Below are 12,955 nucleotides of genomic sequence, written 5' to 3'. Positions count from 1 at the left end.
TGTAATATTTTGGCCCAGAATGGGGCATGTTACATATTTTTCAAATTCTTGAAAGGACAAAAACTGGTTGTGAGATTAGTTGATCATTTCAAAACTATTTCTATTTAAAAAATTATTAACCCAACAAAAACAACTTCAGAACTGTCTATCAATATCTGAACCAAGCAACATCCATGACTGTCATCTGGTTCATTAAGAGTTATTTTCTAGAGCAGACTTCAGTCCAGACGTTCCATCAATATTAACTCAATTGTTTCATTTCACCCTAGGACTTTACCCAGGTTCGGCATTGGGACACCTTGAAACTGGTATCTTGTTTCTTCGGTCTATCTTTTATAAGCTGCAAGCCGCTGGTTGAGCAAAAGGACCGCCCAGGCAATTGATCACTGATACAACCGCATGCAGACTCACAGAGTTCAGATGAAGATTCTGAACTGGGGGGAGGGTGTACCCCTCACCTGAACAGCACCTTAACCTTAACAGGAGAGAACCCCAGAAATTAAAATAGAAAATCTACTGGTGTTGCACCTCCATGCCCAGGGATATTCCTGTGCAACTGGAACTTTTCAGATAAGACAACACAAACATGTGATGCAACTGCTCACAATGTGTTATTCACCCTGCATAAAAAAGGACATTACTTAAAGATTCACCATATAGGAAACATTGATGAAGAGGGACATGAACTTTTGACTGAGGAGAGTTGGTGAGTGGGGGAGTTGCTCTAACCTTCAGCTAAACTTCCACCCTCCATGTCACACATATTCAGGGCATTACATAGTCTGATTTAAGGGATAATGTTTTGGGGCTAGATTAACCCAAGACATTTCCATACGATATAAAAATATGGTGGTGGAGTCCTAAAGTATGTATCTGTTTCGAAATATGTCATTTCTGTTGATAATAAAGGCGTTTAAACTAGAAAAGGGAAAAGCAAGATTTATCACACCATGTGGCTAAGGTATAGCTTGACTTGGAATTACCCAGGGCTCAGCACTTCCCAATTAAAAGGCCTTTGGTGGCTGCAGGAATTGTGCTCACAAATCTGATCAACTAAGCATAAACCCCAGGTCGAAATAAAATTCAATGGATTTCACCTGAATTACTTTCTATCTAGTTGCAAGGCTTCGCTCTCATTCCAAGATGTATGTTTATTAGTTTCAGAGAGATACCACTAAATCCCTGCTCTCTGTTTGCAGGATTACTGGGCTTTCCCTATAGGATCTACGCACAAACACATTTCCTGAAGTCAACAACTGTGCTTGCCTCAGTAACAACAAAGATGGAACTTAAGCTGTGCAAGTGCAACTGCGTGACAGGATGCGGCGGGATCTGAATAAGGGATTTTACTGAAGCGTGCACAGTACGGTAGGTGCATTTCGTTTTCAAGCTAGTTGAGCTCAGAAGACAGTTAAAGAGAAAATGTATGCTTCGTCTTTGCTTCAAACAGGCTTTGTCTGACAACGATGTCATTGTCATGACTGACGTGAATGTAAGTCATAGCATTTTCTAGCAAAATAAAAAAGCATACTGCCTGGGCTGTGTATCCAGAGAGGCTCAGATAACAAAAATAATTTGTTGCCCTTATGGTATGTAATAATTAGTCTCAGAGTGGGGAGTGGAAAGATATAAGTGAGTTCCAAATTCTGCCACTAAGAAGGAAACTTAGCCAAGTCTTGGTTTCGAGTAGTCCACATTTCTTTAACCCTTTGACCACGGCCGGAATTCTGCACCTCTGTGGCAGATTCCGATTGCCCCAGTGGTCATGACGGCTCCCGGCAGTCATCAGCACACGCCCACCGTGATGCATGATGGACGTAAGCTGTCATCAGCATGCATGGGGTTAAGGATGAAGACGGAAGGATAGTTCACAAAATTGTGAAAACGAATGCCACTTTTAGCCTTGGGTCTCTAGAGTTTGAGTGAAAATTTACATACTTTTTACCATTCCAAAAAAACGGTCCTCAATAGAGTGTCTATTGATTTAAAACATTTCTCAGGGATTTTTATATGGAGCATTGATAGAAAAAATTAATAAGAGTTAAAAGCATCATCTTAATAATGTCTAATCTGTCCTGGCAAGATAGAAATAAATTAAACCATTTTTCAGTTAGGGAACTAAGTTTGTGTTTAACTTCTTTAAGGTTGATTGAAATTCTATCATTCAGTTGGAATACATAACACCTAGGCAATTAATACTTTTAGAATTACAGGTAAAACCAGAGTTTTTAAACATAAAACAAAATGTATTAAGTGGCACGATCTGCGATTTATCAATATTTATTTTATAACATTCCATTTCATGTTCAGTTCGTGCTACACAAATGTTATTTTTTCTATTATAACAGGTGATTTACGACCCTTCTCTCTTGATAAAATGAAGTCTTCTCAGGATAGTGAATATTGATCTTGTAATAAGGATAATAGCGATGTTTTGTTTATGTTGTTTATTAGCTTTATGGTGGTCTTCCCCCAAACTTTGTGCCTTACTCCTCCAATGTTGATGATCTTGCTTTTATTGGCCTTAGGGCTCAGAACATTTTACCACTGCTAACCAGTCTTCACATGCTTGTGCTCTCTCCTTTAAACATGGTATAATTTGCATATACTCAACTGTCATATTTACTTTACTTGTAAGTCCCTAGAAAAGTGGCACTACATGTGCCCAGCGGTTGTAAATTAAATGCGACTAGTGGGTCTGCAGCACTTATTGCGCCACCCACTTTCAGTAGCCTTTTTAAACATGTCCTGCAGCCAATGTGCAGTTTAAACTGCAATTTGAACCTGGAAAAAAAAAACTTTTGCCAGGCCTTAACCTTAATTTTTAAAACATATAACTCACTCCAGGATAGGCCCTAAATAGCACATAGGGCAGGGTGTAGTTTATTTAAAAGGTTGGAAATGTACTTTTCACTTTAACATGACTTGGGAGTAAAATACTCATATTCGTTATTCACTATGCAAGTACTGACTGTCCCATATAATAACATTGGGTTAACTTATTACATGAAATAAGTGCTAACTTTCAACTGAAAGCAGGTGGAATGTTGAGTTTCATGTCTAAAGAATTGTAGATTAAAGCCCTCTTTAGTGGTAAAGTCCAATTTTAAGTCACAATCCTGAAAATACCACTTATAGAAAGAAAGCATGTTCATGTGCCTACCATTTGGTGCCTGCAGTCTGTAACCTGGGTCACATGATTAGGTGTAGCTGCCAGTTGGTCTTTATGTATTGCTCCCAGACAGTAAGACAAAGGTGAATACTAGCTGGCAGGATGGGCCATCTCTAACATGATGGGGGGAGGAGGTGTCACCTACCACACTTACACATCACAAAGGCCCTGCCCAGCACACTCACAAAGGGTTTCAGCACTAGTCTTTTGTGACCACAGACCATCTAGGGTCAGGGAAGCTAGGCAGGGAATTCCAAACACCTTTGGCGGTGGAAACCTCCAGAACTTTTTCACACTACAATGTGGGCACCAGGTATAAATAATGGACACCTATGCCCAATCCTTCAGCACACCTCTGGACCGGTGGAAGACTCAGAAGAATTGCTGTGCTGCTCTGTCAGAAGGACTGCTGCTCTGACGCCCTCTTTCATGAATGAAAGGACAGGACTAGTTTTTTGCTCCCAGGACCACCAGAGTGACTCCAAAGGCTAGATGGCAGGCCTCTTGATCAGACCCCCAGAGACAGAAAAGTCTTCAACCATCTTGGGCTCAGCACTTGGACTCTCCTTGCGGGAATATTGCCCTCCAAGTGGTCCCAACCCAGTCCTGAACCCTTGGACGTGGGCCTGAACGTGCTCAGCCGGCAGAGCTGTGCTCCAGTGGGCAGAAACAATGCAGCACGATGCATATCCTAGCAGTTCCAATTTGTAACCGCTACAGCGCGTGCATTCCTTGACACTAGACCTCACATCACAACCTGCAGTCTCCTTGGAACGGGCGCTGCATGATGCACCATCAGCACAGGCCTTCACATGGCAAGCTCCTCCTTGACGATGACGCAGGACTATGCATCACAGCCCCACAGTTGCTTCAGAACCGCAAGTGCACAATGCATCTTCCCTGCAGGACTTCGAAAGGCAAGTCCCTCATCGATAGCATCCTCAGTGAGGACGAAGGACTCCGCACCACTGTCCTGCAGCTTCCTCTGAACTGCCACTCTTCAGTCAAAGAAGATCCTAATCTATGCACAGATTTGGCATGAATTCCTAGTGGAAATGTAAGCCCAGCCATAGAGTACACATTGGCAAATGTGAAATTGATCCGTTGACTCATTTTTATGTCAGTAGCTCTACAACCCTGACCAGCCATCACAAAGGTGATAAACAAACAGATTTGGAGAATGGCAAAGGCATATCTAAAGAAGTCAGAAGAGTCCAGAGAATGTACAATTAATTCAACAGCTTCTCCTCTGCCGATGAAGGGAAAGGAACAAAATATGGCAAGACAACCCCTGGAGTTGATAGGCCAAATAAGAAATCTTTGTCAGAAATCTCGGACCAAAGCAAGAGGCCACCATTACTTAGAACTCAATAAATGGAATCCTATACAACAGAAAGCAATCTAGTCATTGCAACCAGCACAGCTGATGGCCACTAAAAAGGCCACCATGAGCATTACAATTTTAGATTAAATGAAGTGAGTGGTTCAGAAGAGGTATTCTGCAGAGCCTTCGATGACAAAGGCATATTCCAGGGTCATTCGTGGATGAATATAGAGATATTGCAAAGTTCTTCTCAACAGGTGATCCAACAGAACCTTAACACTGCCCAGGCAACAGTAATGCTCTCCTAACGCCAAGAAAGAAGTCCACCAATTTAGAAAGATAATTTCAAACTGTCCCCAACCACAAAAACGGAAAGACCAACTGAAACACATAGGCAAGGGGAAACAAAGAATCTGCTATGAACCACAGGTGACAATACCCCTACAAATACCTGGTATAGGGCTTCTAAGTAGATGGATGACAAGACTGGTGAATAGCTTCATTCCCATGGATTATCACAGGAGCTGGAACTACCAGCCACTGAAGACATGCATCAAGATCCTCCCCTTATCATGCAGGTTACTTTTGCGTTGTTTGCAAAGGAAAGATGAAGGATGGGAACCTGAAGAGGAAAATGTTTCCATATGACACCGCTTGTGGGAATGCTTCCTTCTAATCACACCCTAGTCCCAGATAACTTTCAGAAGTAGGACAGCACTCAACAACAGAAAAGGCACAGTTCAAGCAACAAACACCTACCTGCCTCGGTTACTGCCATGTTGCATTTCCCCGCTGGTGTGCACTGCAGCCATCTGAATATGAAACAATGTGCAAGAAAGCAATCCAACAGAGTGGTGATCATAGGGTGCATGATCTTCGTGCATCCACTACCTGAGTCAACAATGTTAAACCATCCCACAGAAATGTGATGCTTGCTGCCGACACAGCCCTATGGATGACAGGGGTGCATTGCAGCATGACTTTCTGGTCTACTTAATGAAGAAGGCCCACCCATGGCAAGGTCTGGGTAAGACTGCCGCAAGTGTCACTCAAAACAGGGACCTTGCCCAACACTTCCGCTTCAGCAGCTCCCACTCAGCATAATCAAAATGTCTGCAAGGATGGTGATCCAAACCAAGCAGGGATCCCAACAGAAGTCCTTACTGAAGTTCTTATCTTAATCTGAGACAGTATGGAGGATGATCATAATCTAAGCTTTCTTATTTGCCCAACAGGGTGGGATGGGTTTGATTTTTCTACAATCTTCTGGAGTTTAAATTAGCAAGGTGGTTTTCACCCTATGACTACTGACTGTGGTGAGGATAAGGGACAGAGTGGTAATGTACTGTACTTTTATGAGGATCCCTAAATGGTTCAAAGAACATTCATTAACGATTGGGATGATGATAAATGATGGATAACAGAGGAATATTTGTGGGACATCTGAATGAGCCGGTGAGAAACAAAGAGTATGGCACAAAGGAGCAGGAATATATGTTGTAAAGAGACAGATGTGAAAGGGGAGAGGTGTAAAAAGTCAGACCTAAAACCAAAGGAAAGCAGACAGGAAGGGTCAAAAAAGACAAAGGTACATGGTGCATGTCTTTCCAGACTTTCTGCAGTACCCCATGAGTACATTTAAAGTACCAAGGAAGAGGAAGGGGCTTTCTAAGCACCTGCAAGAACGAAAAGGGATTTTTTTCCTCCAGCAAGCCCACTTTAACACAAGGTCACATATGAATATTGGCTTGAATTTTACAACTATGAATGTTGACCACATACCAATAGGCTTAAACATATTCAGAAAAGTATCAAATATTGATAAATATGGAAAAATAATATAGTGTTCGCTAACTTATAGTATTCTAATTTTCTACCTGTTATTTTCCTAAAATATTTCCAGACCCTGCCAACACCTCAATAATGTTTTTTTCATTTTAAAGATTCTCCATTGTTTACGTCCTTTTTACTTCAGTTTATGTTGCATTGAGAATTATTTGAAAAACTGAAGTATCTAGTTATATATTTCGAAGTTACATTAGAAAACAACAGGGCGTTCATTACTTTTACTGGCATTAAAGGAATATAAGTAACTAAAGAATTCCGTTTTTAGATATTTTCAATAAATCTGGCCTGATGATTGATGAGATGTTCAGAAATCCCTAGCCATGTTCTCTCGTTATTGGGGGAAAAAACTATCTATACCCAAGTAACTTTTTTTCGCAGGCAGCATCAACTGGATGTTAACGAACTACATTTTTACTTTGCCTGACCCCAAAGGAAATCTTATTGAACTGTGTATCTAGCAATTCTCCAACCAGCTAAGGGATAGAAAAGTGCAGGTTTGTGCACATATTTGTGCTGCCCCGAGCCAAATTCTCACATGGTTTTAAATAGGTCTGTCGAGCACACACTCTGGTCACACTGCATTGTTCAGCTAAAATGTATCAGCATGTGTTAAAGTTTCAAGATCATAAATAAGGCACAGAAAAAGAATGTTACAAGTAATTCACACCTAGTAGTTTAGCAATACAAAGAAAGCAGCGAGTAACTTGACAATAATGAAAAATGTGTGAACATTAGCATAACAGTTTGTTTCCTTTGATTATATCCAGCCAACTTCAGTTAAAAACAAGCACTTGTAAGGATAATAGTATCCGGCTTTAACTAGCCAAGCTTTTGGTTTTGCCGATTATCATTTACACTGAGCTGCAAATGTACGTCTTAATATGAAGGAACACGCTCGTTTGGAAATCTAGAAATAGGCCTCAAATAAAATTAAATCCATTCCAAGATGGCTGCCAGACATCAAAAATCGTGCATGTACCTGTGTACGTCTCGATTCACACAGGGGCATATATGATGATGTGTTAGTACAAGCTTAATGAAGCATGCACAAGAGTCATGACACATGCAAACACGTGTCATGCTATGACTGTCATTTTTTACATTTTATTTAACATCCTAAGTCATTTTAAAGCAGTTATAAAATTTGAAGATGAGTGAAATAGCACTTAAATAAAGAGTTGACCCAGAGCAAATTGTAGCTGCCTGCTCTCTCAAACAAATAAAACGTAATAACAAATGGACGTGACAGGGAGTGGTGAGGTGTGGTATGCTGGAGTGGGTGGTGGGTTTCTAAAGGCCACCGAGCTGCAACATAAAGTGGGGACACATGGGTGAGCTATTTTTTAAAATAAATAAATAGACTAAGCTAGAAAGTGTAGAGGCACGAAGGGGAAGATATATTTTAAAATAAATAAATACATAAACTAAGCCGGGAGTGGCAGAGACAGCAGCAGACAAGCTAGGGTGATAAGATGGGAATTTAAGAAGGGAAGCGGCACATAGCAAAACACTCTTGCTCCCCTAAGGATTGCTTAGAATGAGTGAAAAACTTAGCTCCATGAAAGCAAGCAATGTCAGCAGTGGACAAGTAAACAAATCAAATGAATGTGAAACCGCAACACTTCTAGGCAGGACAAATACAAGCATAGGGAGGAAGGCCAGTGAATCCGGAGCTGGGATATGAGATACACAAGAAATCCCTCCAGTCATGAACATGTTCCTGACCTAAAGCCCACTCTGACTGTTTTTGAAACATGAAGGCCTGGTCAATAGCTTGAGTGCTTGTAGTTGCAACCTAAACATTATATTATGAATGCTTTAAAAAAGATTGCTATCAACAAAATACTTGTGAGGATGGGTAGATGTGAATACAATAATGACCTACAAAAGAGGAAAGTTGTGTACGAGGAAACTCAGTAGGTGGTGTTTCCAAAAATTAATAGATTGGAGACATGCGCAATAAAATATGACAATAGTTGAAGAATTAATTTACTGAGATGAATAGAAGTATAATTTGTACTGTCAGTAATTTTTTTAAAGCAAAATTGTAAAAAAAGTATTGAAAATAAACAATTTATGTAAAAGTAAACATATCAGCGGTGGCTCCTCTGCTGTGGAGGAGGACTGTTGCCCCCCTGCCAGCAGCCTAAAAATGTAATAAAATAAAATGAAAATAAAACATGTTTATTATTGGTTTATATTTCCTTCCCAGGCTGAGGTATGGGGGCGGGCCATAGGGGTAATAGTGATGAGGGAGAGTGGTGGGTACTGTTGTCAGTGCGCATGTTGGTGTGGCCGTCTGTCTCAGAACAGCCAAACCGACATGCTCACTAAGCTGTCTCCAACCTGAGCTGCGTTTCCGAGTTGGAAGCAGCAGGCATAGGCTCCCAGTCTCTCTGGGAGTGCACATTGAGGACGCTAGGGTCATTCCTGATGCTCCGAGCAGCATGAGAGCAGCATCTTTATTGTCCGCAGGGGGGTCAAGGAGCCTCTACCTGCAGAGGAGAGGATCAGAAGAGCTTGATACAGCAGGCGGCAGGTAAGTTCATTTTCACTGCTTTTTTTTCACCCGTCGTCCCACCCTGCCGCCCATCCTCCTCCCCGACCCCGCCACTTTTCCCTGACACCGGCCGCTCATGGTTTATATTTGTGAGGAAGCTTCAAATTACTTCATAGGTTTGAAAGTTAAGATCAAGCATCTGATTGCAAAGCTACGCACAAGTCGCTATTTTGCGTTTTTTAATGTATGCTTAGAGTACAATTGCAAATAGCCTTTTCACAACCGTAAAACCACTTTTGATGTTCACTCAGGTTTGTTTACTCTGGTAGGATTGAGTCTAGTAAAAAGATTGGCCCATGTGCAGATTTTCACGCAAGTAAGTCAACTCCCTGGGGCAAGGGAGGTAGGCTTTATTCACAACGCCGAATTCCATCAAAGTTGGTACATCCCTAGAAACATGCATCAGAGTGGATATTCAAAACAGATTCATGACCCAATAGCCACTCTAGCAACTGTTGGACATTCATTACTTCCAAAGGCAGGAGTAAGTCCCTTTCCAGGGTAGGAATGCGATGCCATCGCCCCAAAAATTGGTCAGGGTGCAGGGGTAGTGGTCCCTCTGTGAGGAAAATATTTTCCCTTAAAGAATAAAGAAAACCAGAGTTAGCAATTGTTCAGGAATGTACCCTTTTTCACATACATGTTTGCTTCCTTCACAGAGTATATTTGTTTATGTAAAAAAATAATTAAGAAAAGGATTAGTATCCCAGGGAACACTGCGGCATTCACAGCTTGCAAGCTGTACTTCTGGAAAACTCTGTGAATTAAAACAATTTTAGATCTGCTCCAAACGAAGCAGGAAACCTTCAGCAGTAGATTTAAAATTGTTTTTGTGAATCTGTCCCATAGACAAAAGCTGCTCAGAAAACAGTCAAAGTGCATCCTGCTGAATCAGTGGTCCAGAGGAAGGCAGGACAACAACAGACAGAAGAAGAGGCGCACTCTTAATTTGGAAGTGCAGTCTCGAACCAGCAGCAGATAATTGGCTCAAGATTACGTCAAGTCCCAAGCTGCACCGGCTGCCACTCTCACGTGTCCCAGCTGATGATGATCTCTGCGACCACCTGCAGCTTAATGAAAGGCACCTGCGGTGCTCGGTGCTGGGCCTCCCCGGATTCCAGAATGATGAGCGCGCTGCCTGCGGAGCTGAAGAGCAGGATTAGAACAACATTGTCATCAGCAATTTCACTCCCCCAGCAGCCCCTGCAGAAGGAAATCAGCTAATTGTTTGTACCTGTGCAGCCAGGATCCTTGCTTCCCCCTCACATTTGAGTGTGAATTATATCACATTTCACAAATGTATGCAACTGAAAATTGTCTACCTGTGTTAGTAACTTTGATGCCTATTTTTGGATGCTTAAGGTGTGAACAACATTTCAACATGCCACCCAGGACCGCTTCTGTTTTCCTTATAAGAAACAGCTTAGTAGTAGCTTTAGTGCCTAGTTATTTTTCAGGTTCAAGAAAGAGTGTAAGGTGGCGGTCCATCATTATTCTTCACTCTTGCTCATCCTGCTTTTGTTTATCCAGGTCCATCCTATCACCTCAGTGACGGAAAACTCAGTTAACAACAAAACAAATCTATATGGATTGTTTCCCCTACCTCCAAATAAAGCTTTCACAAATCGAGGCAGGGCAATTTAAAAAATATATCAAATCTGATCTGGACAGAAGACAACTTTTAGGCTAAGTTGGTTGGATGTAAATATTATGGTGAGTATGAATCGGACTAAAACTAATGAATATTACTGGCAATACATTTTGAATTACAGGCATGTCGCTCTTCTAAGCCCCAGTCTTTACTGATGAGGTGTAGCACAGTAATTTTTGGGATAGCCCAACTAGTGAATAGCACAAAGTGATCAAGTAGGGCACACAGCCAATATTCTGCATCCTGCATGGTTAAAAAAATGTAAGTGTGGACTCCCGGGATCGATGAAAGCAGCTCTCCCCTTAGGAAAATATAGACCACACAAAGGGTGAGGGGAGGAAGGCTTGCAATGAGTCTACCCATTGCTAATCTCTCAGGGAGCATCTCAGCCCATTGTTCTAATGCCCCCCTCGCCACTTCAGTTTGGACCCAACTTTATGCAAATTAGCCTTGACCTTGAACTACATGTCCTTCAGACAACTAAAGACTTGGCTGTTCTAATATTCCTCACACCGCCGGTTCTTTTTCCCCTCTGAGGTCTTCCCCTTCAGGTAAAGCGCTGAGATGCCCCTGGGTGAGACATGCGCGATACAAGAACCACTAACATAACATAACAACCCTGCTCAAATAGGAGCAGTCCAGTACACACTGCCAGTCCAGTTACTCCCTGAATCGGGACCCAATCAACAAAAAGCTGTTCGTCTGATTGGAGCTCTTCGGTCGGTTGTAGTTTGGTACCAATAGCACTGTAAGCAAGGGCTTTGGTGGATGAGATTAATTCAAGCATTCAATACATCACTTTTTTGCATTTTCTGTATACTTTCATGTGAAGCCCTAAGTGGGACAGGTATGCCCAGATGTGGGAATCGTGCACACTGTACCCCTGGAACCAAACTAAACCCAGTTGATGGGCCCAATTAAGTGTGACACCGGTTGTGGCTTGTTTGTACTCTAGTTCAGAGAGGACCTAGCTTGACACTTTTGACTGGAATGTTCCTATTGGAGCACGGTCAAGACTGATTTGAATATGGCTCGCTCCAAACTGAGGTGCTAACGTTTGCAAAATAATGATTGACTGGGATGCGGCCTGAGTATTTAGCAGTGGCTGAGATTAATTCAAGTATTCCGTCCATCACTTTTTTATCTACTTCAGTGTGATGCTCTAAGTGGGACAAGTATAAATAGACACAGGACTTGTGCACGTTGTGCCACTAGAACCAAGCAATATGGGCTTATGAGCATTAATAAGTGTGAAACCAGTCATGGATTTCTTGTTTTCTAGTTCAGGAAGGGCCTAGGCTGGACTATTCCCATTGGAGAAGGGCCAAGATGATTTCCATATAACTGGGACCAAACTGAGGTGGCATTGTTCTGAAAATAATGATGGGCTGGGATGCAGCCCGTGTAATTACTGGTGGCTAAGAATAATTCAGGTATCCTATCCATGACTTTTTTGTATATATCAGTGGAAAATATAGAGGACAACATCGAAAAAGATGACAACAGAGGACTACAAAAAAATAATAATTCTAGTGTAAAGTAGTTATTCCCTCAGCTATAAATGAAGGAAATAATGATTATAAATAAAATGTTTTCAGCAACAGAATGTGAAACTCAAGCATAAATTGAGTTTTCAAAGAATGAACAAAAAGTTCAGCAATAACCTGGAGAAATTCTGGCAGTACCATATAACTTGAAGGCAAAAGTACAGAACCTTCTCAAAGTTAGGATATCCTACAACAAACCAGCAGAGGTCTAAGTTAAAGAATGCCATTAATATGTGTTAAAGTAAATTATTTAGATGAAATCGTTCCTTTGAAATCAACGTCACCAAATTAAGATGGGCCCAGTTCATCTCATCAGCTCTTGTTAAAGCTGGAGTAAGGCTTGGGGGTTCATCGTCAGATTGCTAATTCTCTGCAACTAGTCCAGTTCCATTTGAACAGCAACTGGTTTTGCATGAACAGCTGGGCCCACAAATGTTGCTTCTGAGACCAGATACCATGAATTCACCTTTGCCAGCAACATCGTCTTCATCCCAACAGCAAACGCAGACACAAAAAAGCATTTTATGACTTAGATTCAACGCATCCTCCCTTTTCTCCAATTCACGCAACAGGTTTTGCCAATCCTTGAAAAGGTGTTCTTGCGCCTCGATTACTGCAACAAAATGTTAACCAGCCTCCCTCCGGCTGCGGCTGAAGAAGTACAAAGAATTCAACCCCAAGAAAGAAGACCTTAAAGACAGATATTAACAACATTACCCCCCAACAATGTCGATATTGATACAATGTTGAATGTGATCCCATTTTAAAACACTGTGCTTCATTCATAAATCTGTTCATGGTCATGCACCTGGTTACTTGTCAAACTTTTTTTGCCCTACTATCCTTGCAGGCA

The 12,955-nt window shown here is 41.6% G+C and overlaps 1 protein-coding gene across 1 annotated transcript in view; it reads right to left on the bottom strand.

The window, feature by feature from the left end:
- Positions 1–12,955, bottom strand: part of LOC147702831 (teneurin-2) — a 1,317,719-nt gene that overhangs the window by 663,038 nt on the left and 641,726 nt on the right. The gene's annotated exons all lie outside the window — the stretch shown is intronic.

The sequence above is a fragment of the Lissotriton vulgaris genome, chromosome 7 (assembly GCF_964263255.1).
Source record: "Lissotriton vulgaris chromosome 7, aLisVul1.2, whole genome shotgun sequence".
Lineage (NCBI taxonomy): Eukaryota > Metazoa > Chordata > Amphibia > Caudata > Salamandridae > Lissotriton > Lissotriton vulgaris.
This window is presented reverse-complemented; position numbering and strand designations above follow the sequence as displayed.